General features: G+C 45.6%; 1 protein-coding gene across 1 annotated transcript in view; it reads right to left on the bottom strand.

The window, feature by feature from the left end:
- ANXA4 (annexin A4) overlaps positions 1 to 13,200 on the bottom strand; it is a 67,042-nt gene extending 53,842 nt beyond the window's left edge. The window contains exon 1 of the mRNA XM_067704809.1: positions 13,043 to 13,200. The gene's annotated coding sequence lies outside the window, so the exon portion shown is untranslated. The remainder of the gene's footprint in view (positions 1 to 13,042) is intronic.
- Between the last annotated feature and the right edge of the window lie 296 nt (positions 13,201 to 13,496).

Consider the following 13,496-nt stretch of genomic DNA (forward strand, 5'->3'; position numbering starts at 1 on the left):
ATGATTAGCATAGTAACATCAAGAAATCCTTTGAGACTAAAGAGCTTGGCTTAAATATTCTGTATTCAGCACATCAAGGCCGAGATTAATTTTCTATGATCACTCTTTTCCTCCCTCCCGAGTGGCAAGAGATTTTTTTTTTTTGGTTTAATTTTATAAGAAATTTACTTTTGAAAAACAGTGACTTTTTTTTTTTTTGGCTGCGTTTGGTCTTCGTTGCTGCGCGCCGGCTTTCTCTAGTTGTGGAGAGCGGGGGCTACTCGTCGTTGCGGTGCGTGGGCTTCTCATTGCAGTGGCTTCTCTTGTTGCAGAGCAAGGGCTCTAGGCGTGCGGGCTTCAGCAGTTGAGGCTCACGGGCTCAATAGTTGTGGCGCATGGGCTTAGTTGCTCTGTGGCATGTAGGATCTTCCTGGACCAGGGCTCGAACCCGTGTCCCCTGCATTGGCAGGCAGATTCTTAACCACTGCTCCACCTGGGAAGTCCCGTGGCAAGAGATTTTATTTTTAAAACACTCATGTGTATTTAAGAGGGCTTACCAAATCACATCTAAATAATATTCTTTTCACTACTGTTTGGATTCAACTATCTTTTCCCCCATAAAAATAAATCCTCCAGGGCTTCCCTGGTGGCGCAGTGGTTGGGAGTCCGCCTGCCGATGCAGGGGACACGGGTTCGTGTCCCGGTCCGGGAAGATCCCACATGCCGCGGAGTGGCTGGGCCCGTGAGCCATGGCTGCTGAGCCTGTGCGTCCGGAGCCTGTGCTCCGCAGCGGGACAGGCCACAGCGGTGAGAGGCCCGCGTACCGCAAAAAAAAAAAAAAAAAAAAATCAATCAATCAATCCTCCAGCAGGAGTCCTTCTAAAAGACATGGAGACTATCTGCAGAGATCATAAAAAATCTAATATTAACACCTTAAGAGGGACTTCCCTGGTGGTCCAGTGGTAAAGGATCCACCTTACAATGCAGGGGTCACGGGTTTGATCCCTGGTCGGGGAACTAAGATCCCACATGCCGCGGGGCAACTAAGCCCATGCGCCACAACTACTGAGCTCACAGCGCCTCAACTAAAGAGCCCGCGAGCCGCAAACTACAGAGCCCATGCACTCTGTAGCCTACGTGCCACAATTTGAGAAGAGAAAACCCCCACACCACAACTAGAGAGAAGCCCAGGAGCTGCAATGAAACATCCCGCATGCATTAACAACAACCCCAGCACATGCTGCAACTAAGACCCAACGAAGCCAAAAATAATAATAATAATAAAAAATAAATTAAAAAAACACCTTAAGAGATCACAGAAAAGATAAAACAGAAAATACTGGGTAGCTTTTAAAAAATAACCTTTATTTATTATAAAATGTACATGGCAGACAATTTATTATTTGGTTTTATTTCTGTTTTAGCAACCTCAGGATTTTGTAATTGTAACAATGACGTATGGATCCAGGATAGTTAGCATTAATTTTATTTGTCACCTCTCTTTCCCTCCAGTTGTTATTATTTAAGTTGCCTGCATGGTCTGATAAACTTGTTTCCCAAACCCAGTGAGAATGTGGGCAGAGGTAGAATTTTCCAGTGCAGTGCTAATAATTATGGATCTTTCCTACAAATGGAGAAGATCAACTTTCATAGAATTTTAGAGACTATAAGGTCTTAAGTAATCACATCTATTTCCCCCTTTGATTTTATTTTGTAAATTATTAAGTCAACTTTAAGCACTGAAAAGGTCATTTAAAAAAATGTAAACTTACCATCAACTTTCACTTACTGTTTGTTCCAATCTTTTAGCACAGTTGTAATCACAGTATGTATATCATTTTATGTTCTACTCTCTCCTCTTAATTTTCCTTATTCTACACAATCATCATATTTATTATTTTACTAAATTTATATTCTTCCACTGTATTGATATAATTTATTCAATGTCCCTCTCCTATTGGTTGTTCAGGTTTTTTTATGCTGTGACTACAATCTTTAGAGTTAGCATTGTAGATTTTATTCTTCTTTTGACCTATTCCTTGTGATATCTGATAATTACATTTCCAGTTGTCCTCCAAAGTTAAAAGGCTATCCAAATCCCAGCCAGCCATAAGCTTGTTTGCTTGCTTTATTTATAATTTAATGTTTAGGAGGTGTAGTACTGAACCTTACCGTTGGTTTAACTTGCTTTTTTGAACGCGTAGCAGGAACACTCTCTTCTCTTTTTCCACTTGTATCCTTCTTTGTGAATTATTTGTTTGCATTTTTTGCCCATTTTTGGGATCTTGGTGCTTCACTAACACATTTCTAGAAATTACGAATATATTATAAAATTTAATATTTTATATCAAGAATTTATTATGTATCTTTCCAATTTCATATTCTCCTTTTAGTACAGTCAAAATTCGTGAGAAAAATTGTAAATCATACCTTTGTACTTTGTACTCTTCCCGTCTTTTCCTTCGTACTCTTCCCTCTTATTATTACTTCAATGGTTAGAAAAGTCTCTTTTTTGGTGAAATGTTGATAATTGTTGAGCTGGGTGAGGAACAGGTATATGGGGCCTCATTTTAGTGTTCTCCCACTTTGGGTATATGTGGGGAAAAGTCCATAATGAAAACTTTTAAAAGAAGTATCTCTTCCCCATTGCTAGAATAAGTGCTTTATTTTATTTCTACTAGTTTTTCTCCCACCCCTTCCAGTTGAGAAAACTCTTGCCCAGGAGGTTAAAGTCACTCACTTACTATATGACTCATCCAGTTTCCTACCCACTAAACTTAGCCATCACGTCTTCTTTTTCAGGCATGGGGAAAACACCCAATGACATGGCTATTTGGAAACAGCTAGAATTCAATTCAAGAAAGTCTGGCTGGAAGATCCCAAGTAGCTGGTGCTTTATCCCTACAAGCTTACTCCAACCCTGCTCCACCAGTGAGACATGAGGAGACCAGGGGTGTGCTAATAATCTAACAGGAGCTCTCCAGGGAAAGAAAACCCTGGTTTGTCTCCATTTCTTTGGTGTAAATATTTCCAACATGACCAATTTCAACTTACTTATGTGGTGTCACTGAACTTGGAGCTGGGAATAAGTAGGCAGTAGTACACCATTATATAGTATTTCCACCACACAGATATAAGAAACTATATATAATAGTAAAATGTAGTAAAATAATTGGAAAGTGATGGGTTGTTTTCAATAAAACTTATTTAAAAATAAATACATAAAACTTATTTATAAATATGTCTATTTTAAGGTAATGTATTTACGCCTAAGTTCATTTAACTGAATTTTTTTAAATTGATTTATTTTATTTACTTATTTTTGTCTGTGTTGCGTCTTCGTTGCTGCACGCGGGCTTTCTCTAGTTGCGGCGAGCGGCGGCTACTCTTCCTTGCGGTGCGTGGGCTTCTCATTGCGGTGGCTTCTCTTCTTGCAGAGCAAGGGCTCTAGGAGCGCAGGCTTCAGTAGCTGTGGCACGCGGGCTCAGTAGTTGTGGATTGTGGGCTCTGGAGCACAGGCTCAGTAGTTGTGGCCCACGGGCTTAGTTGCTCCATGGCATGTGGGATCTTCCCGGACCAGGACTTGAACCTGTGTCCCCTGCATTGGCAGGCGGATTCTTAACCACTGCGCCACCAGGGAAGCCCTAACTGAATTTTAAATAGTGGCTATATTTAGCAATCAGCTTGCAAAACCCCTGCACATTTAACAACCATCTCTGATGGACTGATACAAGAACGCTCCAAGACACCACTGGGAGAACAGAGATGAAGGATGATTTTCTTTTTAATTGTGGTAAAATATGCATAACAAAACTTACCATTTTAGCAATTTTTAAATGTACAATTCAGTGGCATTAATTACATTCCCAATATCATGCAACCATCACCACATCCCAAACAGAAACCCTGTACCCATTAAATAATAACTCGATATTCCCCCCTCACCCCAGCCTCGGCTAACCATCATTCTACTTCCTGTCTCTATGAATTTGAATTTGGCTTTTCTAGGCATCCCCTATATGTGGAATCACATTTGCTCTTTTGTGTCTGGATTATTTCACCTGGCATAATGTTCTCAAGGTTCTCCTATCAATATGTTTGAGCACATATCAGAAATTCATTCGTTCTTAAGGTAAAAGCAGGAGTTTAAGACCAATATTTAAGGCCACCTTTAGTGCCCAGACAACCATGCTTGGCCTGGAGGGAGGGCGTGTGGATGCCACTTCATCTTCTCACTTCTGAGGAATAAGCCTTCCCCAGATTCACTGAAGTACAGAAAACCCTGGGAATCCAGTCCACCCAAAGCATGGCTCTGGTGGGGAGGTCACAGGCAGCTTTAATAGGGAGCACAAAAGAACCTGAAAAAGGCAGAAGGCGCCATGTGCATGATTAAAATCCCACTATGTTTATCTTTTCAATAAATCCAGACCAGTATTTCAACCTAAAAGAAGTTCATACAACCTAGTGGCTGTGAAAGTGTGGTTCCCAGACCAAGAACGTCACCATCAACTGAGAATTTGTTAAAAGTGTAAATTCTCAGGCCCAACCTCAGACCCACAGAATCCAAAACTCTGGGGCGGGGGTCCAGCAATTTAGTTTTTAAGAAGCCCACCAGGTGATTCTGATGCATCCTCAAATTTGAGAACCACTGCTTTAGAGTAATGATTCTAGATTCCAACTACTGATGCCTAAAATGGTCCCCAAACCATCCCATGGGCATTTTATAACTGTAGATTCCCACTCATGATCTTACATCAAGAATAAGGTCATGGGGGGAAAAACAGGCAAAATTTTATTAATGGAAGGGGGGGTATCATAACATTAACACCGTTTAATATATACAAGCATAGCTATGCCTAAATATGACTCAGGAAATATGTTTGCCAAAGATTATTTAAACAGTAGAGTTCTCAAAACCACCCACTGCAAACATGCTTTACTTCTGGCAGGCTTGAGCTGTTAATTTATAAGATCTGTGAAACTCCAAATTCAAGTCTCTTCCTACATGTGAGTGGTGGCCTAGGCTATAAAGGAGGACATGCAGCGCTGGAGGTAGGAGGCTGGGAATCCAGAACAAGGGCGGAGCTCCAGTCCCTGCTTCAAGGTTCACCCCCACTGTGAGAGCCAGCTTATTCTGGCATAAATCTGAGATAGTTGTGTCTATTGTGCAGGACTTCTGCCAGGATTAGCAATAATGTCAATCCCCATCATACCCTCCTTCCTCATTAAGAGAACCTTCATGAGTTGACAGACTGGGTTTGGTAAACCAGGAAGGTGGGACTCCCCAGGAAGAAATAATGACTGGTCCAAGGCAAGCCCATTCCAACCGCCACAATGGTCTATGAGTGGCCATGTGACACACTCTGGCCAATGAGAAATAAAGGCAAGCCTGCCAAGGGGCTTGGAGACAGAGTGTCCCCCAGGCTAAAACAGATAGAGTCAGCCTACCAACTTCCTCCTTCCTTGGGGCCTTGGATGATGTCAGGACTTGGCGTCTGGAGCTATGGCTTGAAAAAGATTCTAATTAGTACAGAGGGTAAGGCACCTAGCACGGTACCTGGGAAAAGTCCTCAAACTTTAGTGTGCCCAAAAATCACTCAGGGAGTGTTCAGAAAAATGGATTTGGGGGATGCTAGACTCTAGAACTTGAGTCAGTAAATCTTGGGTGGGGCTCAAAGACCTTATGTAATCAAGTTCCAATAAGCACCCCTGCTTATTCTCCTCACACCCAGTTCCAGGCCCTGATTCTCATTTAGGTAGTCCCTGCATGAGACCCCCCATTCCAAAACTGCCACTTGCTGTGTGGGCAGCCACTCATCGTCTTTACTTAAATAGTTATTTTGCCCCAATCAGGTACTAGGCATTGTGAGAGAAACAGAGACGGAGAAGATCTTGCTAACCAATCCAATGACAAAGCAGCGCTCGGCAACTATCATAAAACCTTCAGGGTAGCGAGAGACTACAGACTAAGTCGTCCCACCACCACCCAAGAGAGTCAAAAAGCTCTCGTTTGATAAAAGCTTAGAAAGACAGACAGGATTTAAACAGCAAAGAGGTCTGTAGGCAAAGACAGTAAAAATGAAGCCTCAGCTCTGATTATGAATGGTAAGACTTATTTGGAAAAGAGTATAGTTGACCCTTGAACAATACAGGTTTGAGCTTCCCCAGAGCCACTTACGCCTGAGCTTTTTTCACTAAATTCTACTGCGCCAGTTTGCCATCCACAGATGGTTGAATCCGCGGGTGTAGAACCAAGGATACCGAGGAACCAAGGATAAGCGGATGGACTGTAAAGTGATACGTGGATTTTCAACTGTGCAGGAAGTGAACAACCCCCGAGTTGTTCAAGGGTCAAATGCATTAAGTGTGGACTTGGGCTGGTTTAAGGACATGAAGAGAGTAGAGATAAAGGCTGGAACAGTCATTTTCAAAAATGGGTCATTCTGTGGGGCTTGGAGGTTGGACTGAATTTTCCAGGCCATGAAAAATAGCACATTCATTCAGCACCCCTTTGGTGAGCACCTACTGTGCACTGGGCCAGAGGACGGGGGGCACACGGCCCTGCCCTCAGAGGAGCTCAAAGCTGAGGGGAGGGCACAGGCCTGTAATCAGGCACAAAAGTGTGAACATTCCTGTGGTAGGGGAATCACAGGGAGACAGGAGCACCCAGGGGAGACCCCTCACCCAGATTAAGCCAATCAGGGGTGAAGACTATATGTAAGCCAAACCTTAAAGAGTTGGCCTAGTGTAGGGCAGGGAAGCAGGGAGCCTTGTTTTTCCAAGGCTGAATCTCTTCCTTCCTGGTACCCAGAGCTTCCTTTTTATTTAAAAACATTTATCACATAACTGTGCTAAGCATTGGAGCAGATGCAAAAGAAAACAGGGATTTTTAACCTAGGCCAGCAGTTTGTACTATGGGATGCCTGGACTCTCTAAGACCTATCCCCCAATAATTGATCCTGTCTCCCATGGGCCTACAGAATGGCCTTAATTTCTGAGGGCCCTCCCGCTCTGGCCGCTGGGACTAGTCCTGCTCTGGCTGACATGCCACTCCTCCACTCTGCCTGGTCTTGCTTTCTCATCCCCACGCCTGTGCATAAGCCCTTCTTCTCCTAGCCCACCTCCAGGATGGTTCCTCCTCCAGGAAGCCTCCTCTGACCACCCAGGATGGCGTTAGGTATACCCCCTCAGCTCTACGGCAGTCTGTGCATAGTGTATCAAATCATTTATCATGCAATGATAAATGCAGTGAGGTAATGGAGTGAACCTCTGCAGACTGCCCTGTGCCCCAGCCTCAGGGCCCACTTGTTGGGACAGGACATTCTGGGAGGCAGCAGCATCTTCTGTATTTCTCAAACTGGATGACTGCTGACCAGAGGCCAAGTGACCAGCTCAAAATGGACTTATTTGCTTAAAGCTAATCGAAGTCACCTTTACCCAGCATTGCCTGGTTAAGTGGTTCTGGAGGTTGTGAAGCCCCTGGAGTTATAGACATCTTTGTATCTAACTGCCTGGCTGAGAGCAGGTTTAATAAATGTATTTGGCTTCTGTAAAAAAAAAAAAAATTGCATGCAATCGTATGATTTTTTAATTGTTGATTTGCTTGTTTGTCTCCCTAAGGATGGGGTCTGGGTATTTTATCCTTGAATAGCTAGCATATGTCACACTGTATAATAAATGAATGAACTTTTTTCCATTTGGCGGGGGCCACTGACATCCTGCCTACCACCTGAAGACCCTTCTCTGAGGTGCTGAGCTGCCTCTCTTGCCCCTAGATGCTGCCCCAAGTCTTGCTCCCATAGGGAGGCACCACCAGCATCATGACACAGCACATCATCCTCGTTTGATGTCTGCTCCACTCCCCACCTAACAGCTGGGACTCCCTGCCCACTTAGAATGACCCAGATGACATCAAATCCATCTTGGACCAGTGGTTTGGACATAGCCTCTACCTCTTTACCTCTGAAAAAGTCCAACCCCGTAGTCAGCTTAATCTACCAGCTCTGCCTTCTCAGGCTGATTCCCCACTTTTAACCCATTATATAGTATAACAGAGTAGTAAGCACAGGAGATAGAATCAGACTGCCAAGTTCAAGTCTTGGCTCTACCACTTGATAGTATGTGATGTCGAGCAAATTCCTCAATCCCTTTGTGCCTCAGTTTCTGCATCAGTATAATGGAGACGACATTAGCAGGACCCACCTAACATAGGTGAAAAATTTTTTAAAAATAACATGCCAGGTGTTTGGCACAGGGTCAGGCTCATAGGGGACACTAGGTTTCAGCCTACAGAGAGGCAGAGACCTCACAGACTGAGCCGCAGAAGGAGGCCCAGGCTCTGAAGCCAAAGCCAGGTCTCTGAGTGCCCATGACCTGATATCACTGTGAGGACTTTCTCTGACAAAGCGCCCTGCCCCAGCAGGTCTATCTAGTCTACAAGCTGTGCGTTATCCCATCTACCTCCTCTCTCTGCTTCTGCAGCTAAAAACACATGGAACCATCGGACCATTTAAATGCAGAACTTTCCCCACCATGCAAGTCAAGGCACCTTACAATATTTTTGCAACCAGTTAAAGTATAGCCAGATGAAATGTATGGAAACCAAAGCACACTCCATGCTAGCTCTTTGCATACAAATAAGAAAGTATATGACCATATATTAATTTTAAGGTTGGAAAACTTGATAATTGTACATTCTTCATTTCTGTTTCATTCTCCCTCTTCACAAGCAGTGTTAAATGGACAGGTGCTATCTGTAACTCTCTGTTTTAAAAAGCTGACAATACATGAACATGATAAAAAAAAACAACTCAAATAGTACCAAAAAGTATATGTTGATAAGTCTGTAAGAACTTCACCTCCCTCCAACTACAGTGGCAGTCATAATTTTCCTGTGTAAACTTTCAGAAGTATTTATGCATTAACAAGTACCTAAGAATATAAATAGCCTCCACGATTCTTATATACAGAAACGTTAGCATATCTTGTAAAACTGTATTTTGCTTTAAATATATGTATATATATCTTCAATATCATTCTATATCTGTTCCTATCGACCTGCACCACTTTTTTTTTTTTTTTTTTTTGCAGTACGCGGGCCTCTCACTGTTGTGGCCTCTCCCGTTGCAGAGCACAGGCTCCGGACGTGCAGGCTCAGCGGCCATGGCTCACGGGCCGAGCCGCTCCGCGGCATGTGGGATCTTCCCGGACCAGGGCACGAACCCGTGTCCCCTGCATCGGCAGGCGGACTCTCAACCACTGCGCCACCAGGGAAGCCCCTGCACCACTTTTTAACAGCTGCATTGTATTGTATTGCATGGATGTTCCATAACTTAACCAGTCCCTTACTGATATTTAATCGTCTCCAAACTTTTGGTGCTACAGACAATGCTGCAATGTATATATCCTTGTACACATGTCTCCACACACATGTCCAAGTATATCTTTAAGATAAATTCCTAGTATTCAAATTGATGGAACAAAAGTAAATGGATTTTAAAATTCTGAGAAACATTGCCAAATTTTAGGGCAATTCTTAACACAATGTCTAGGCATCCATGGTTGGGATTAGAAGGGTGTCCGTAAACCCCTTGAGACTGTATGGGAAAATGTCAAATGCATGTTTATTCTTCTCAAGAGGAGATTCGTGGCCTTAATCAGATTCTCAGGGACTTCCCTGGCGGTCCAGTGGTTAAGACACTGCGTTTCCACTGCAGGGGGCACGGGTTCAGTTCCTGGTTGGGGAACTAAGATCCCACATGCTGTGTGGCATGGCCAAAAAATAAAAATAAATAAATAAAACAAGAAAAGATTTTCAAAGGGGTCTGTGACTCTAACAAGGATGAGAACCAGTGAGTCACTGGGTCCTTGTACAGCATCAAAAAGCAGCAATAACAGAAGCTGAAGCTAAGCAGGGTCCAGAAAATGCCTTCCTGAGGCCCTTGGAGAGGAGTGAGAAGGCAGGTGCTGGGGACTGTTGATACCACCGGGCTTGTGTCCACAAAGGACCTCCTCCAGAGGAGATGGCTCCACTACACAGGAATTAGGAGAACTTGTTCCCATTCACCACAGGGCCCCTCTACACTAGCTCCTGGTAATAATTTAATGTTACCTGTTGGGTGGTGGGGGGAGGTGAGTGCCTTAACCCAGAGGATTGAATCCACAGTGACTGGGCAGGGACGTCTTTCTGATGACTTGACAAAAGTCCACCCATGGGGCCTCCTGATCTGTTTCAAGTCGGGCTGTTCATGCTGCGTTATATCCGGGCCTTAAAGGGTTAATGATGTTGAGGGGGAAAAGGTGAAGGTCTTTTCCAGAGTAACTTACAGTCTGGCCTTTGGCTGCAATTTATCCTTGCTGCCGATTGCGGATAAAATGTTCCACATGAGTTTTATGTCTAGCAGTCCAGACCAAGAAGCAGAATGGCAACTGACTGACCTCAAGCATCTTGAACCTTTAAACTAAATTCTTCAGAGGTGGTGGTGCAGGTTCCCACAGCAGAGCTCTCTGTCCAGTTCAAACATAACTGGACACTAACAAGTTATTCCCAATAAAACCAATGACAGGCAGATTCCTGGGTCCCACCCTGTCATACTGATCAGAACTTTGGGGGCAAGAACCTGTGTGCTGTGCCAAGCTTCCGGAGGGATGTACCTGAAGTTTGGAAACTATGGCTTTAGAAGTCATCTTAGTTTAACCTTGTCCCCTTCCCAGCTCCATCAGAAAGGGGCTGTTCGGCCTCTGCCCAGATATCTCTGGGGAGAGACTCCCGCCAGCTCCAAAGTCACCCAGCCTACGGGTTTCAAAAGCCACTTCCTTAAGTCCAACCAGAACCTGCCATCCAAAAATTCCTGCCCAGCTCTGCCCAGTGCCACAAAGAGTGAGTCTATTCCCTCATCCACAAGCCAAGCCCTTCCCAAATTTAGGGCCATTCACCTGTATCCCCACACTACTGCCAGGTCCAGTTCTTCCCACCATGGTTTACATATCAGCTTGACCAGAAGAAAGTTGAAAAGGCAAAGAAAAACACTGGTCAAGATTTAGTTAATGTTTATGTATGACTGATTCACTTTGTTATAAAGCAGAAACTAACACACCATTGTAAAGCAATTATACCCCAATAAAGATGTTAAAAAAAAAAAAAGATTTAGTTAATAAGCCAGGAAGCCACAAATCCAAATGCCATATCACTCTGAACCAAGCACTGACAGAGCTGCAGTAGGACAGAGAGGATAACAGAACAGGCTTTAGTATCCAGCAGCTGGATTTAAATGTTCGCAAAAGGTCTGACCTTGACTAAGGACCACCACTTAGAGCCTCAGGATCCTCTTCTGTAAAACAAGCTTAATAACCCCGCCTCAGGTTGAAATAAAGATTAAACAAGTAACCTAGTACAGCTGTTACTCAAAGTCCCTCCATGGAGGATACTGCAGCATCGATCAAACTGCCTCCATAAGTAGCCCTAACTGCAGTAAAAGCAAACTCCCAAAGGTTAGGTTTGGGTCAAATTGCAGCCCCAAGCCCAGGCAAAAAGTTTAGAAGTGTTTGTTTTATACGAAGAAGGTATCTAAATTCTGAATCCTACTACAAAGTATATCTGTAATTGTTTTTGTATGAAAAGTGTTTTTATCCTCAAATACCTGGATAAAATTGACACCCAAGGAAAATTCCCCCTCTGGTTTATTCTGAAGCTACAAGTACTCCCTGGCACAAGGTCTGTTATCCCGGTGCCCGCCCCTCACCTCCGTCTCCCTTGGAGAAGAGCAGGCTTAGTCTACAAGCAGATGTGCAAGGCTGAGAAACAAATGAGCGGCTAGACATAAGCAAAGAAATGGGCCACAAGATACAGTCTGTGGATGACCAAGTGGCTTCTCACCCTACAGATACTGAGGGCTGGTGTGCTCGGACTTAACTGCAATGTTACCCTCTAAATAGCTTTCAGAGAAAAATTATCCCTAACCAAATGCAAGAACATCTAGGAGGGAAATTCACAGACACCTTTGATCCAGTAATTGTGTGTACGTCTGTGCCCGCACGTGTACCCCCAAAGCAATAGAAATCTGATCTAAGCTCATGTAGGGGATCCGGCCTTGGCCAGAAAGGGCTCTGGGAAGTCAGCCGGTCCTGGGCGGCTATGGTTACCCATTTCCTCATCCCTGTCCCCTTCCTCTGCTGCTTGCTCTTCCACCTCTGTCATCTGAGAATTCCCTGGCAACTAAAGAGTGAGGGCTTCCCTATCAAGAGAGTTACTTGCAATGTAAGGAGGAGGTGGAGGGTTCTAGAACTGATGGACAATGGGATGGATCATTTAGAGGGGGGGGGACCCTATTCATTCTTCCCACTGTCAGCTAGAGAGAGCAGATGCCCACTTTTCATGAAAGCTGTGGGTTACTCAGGACCCACATGCTCCCAACAGCTTACAGAAGACTTGCATCAATTTGAGAAGCACATAAAGTTGGGCAGATTGTTGAAAAGCAATAACCTCTTTGGTCCCAAAGTCTCCAGCTGGTTAAAACCATGACTAAAGAGTGAGGCTGTGCCACCGGCAGACGCTGGTCATGGATCTCATAATAATATCAGATTCCCATGTTCCAGGCATTGTGCTGAGCACGTCAGGTGCACACGGAGAGAAAGGGTAAGAGACTAGGAGAAAGGAGTTCGTTTCTTAAACGGAGTAAAGAAAGAATTAAAAAAGCAAAACTCGGGTGTTGGACTGAGTCAGCTCCAGGGAATATTACTCAATCCTTTGTAATGCCTAAATCCAGCACCGTGCTTGGCACATGAACTCAATAAATAGCTGCGGTGGTCTCTAACTGGTGTACATCCTGAGCTGCATAAACTGCTCTGGAGGTTCTCCTGGAAGGTGCCGGTGGATAAGGGCGGTGTTTGCCTCTCCCTTGCCCACCCGGAGCGAGTCCGGCTCGCTCCACCCTGTGCCTGCCCGGGCGGGCCCGCAGGCCGGCCGCGGGCACCCCCTCCTGGGAGCGGCGCGGCGCCGGACCCGCCACCCCCGCGAGGCTTTCCCGGGCTGTTGCACCCCTTCCGGAGCCCGGGACCCCCTTACCCCTGGGGCCGAGACGGGACAGCGATCCTTCTGTGCGGTCACCGAGATCACACCCTGACGGGGCCGGGCAGCGGGTCTTATCCCAAGCGGACCCGCCCCGCTTCGGGGTGGAGACTGAGCCCGAGTTCCTGGTTGTCCCTCTCTGCCCACGAGACCGGAAAAGCCTACGCGGGCGAAGCGCACCTGGACGCCGGGGCCGGGACCGCCGCGCCGGGCGCCCGGGGAGGGGCTGCACCGGCCTAGACCCCGCGCGTCGCGCTCTCGGCTTTGTCCCCAGCCTGGATCCCAGCCTGCCCGGCCCCGCCCGGGCGCGCTCGTGCTCCCTCGAGTCGAAGCAGTCGGACTCTCAGGTCTCCGGTGCTCGGGCGCCCCACACCCTCGGAGGGCCGCGCCCCGGGACCTCTCCCGCACACGCCCTGCGCCCACCGCGGCCGGAATTCCGGCAGAGAGTCAA

This window comes from Pseudorca crassidens, chromosome 14, assembly GCF_039906515.1.
Source record: "Pseudorca crassidens isolate mPseCra1 chromosome 14, mPseCra1.hap1, whole genome shotgun sequence".
In the NCBI taxonomy this organism is placed as follows: domain Eukaryota; kingdom Metazoa; phylum Chordata; class Mammalia; order Artiodactyla; family Delphinidae; genus Pseudorca; species Pseudorca crassidens.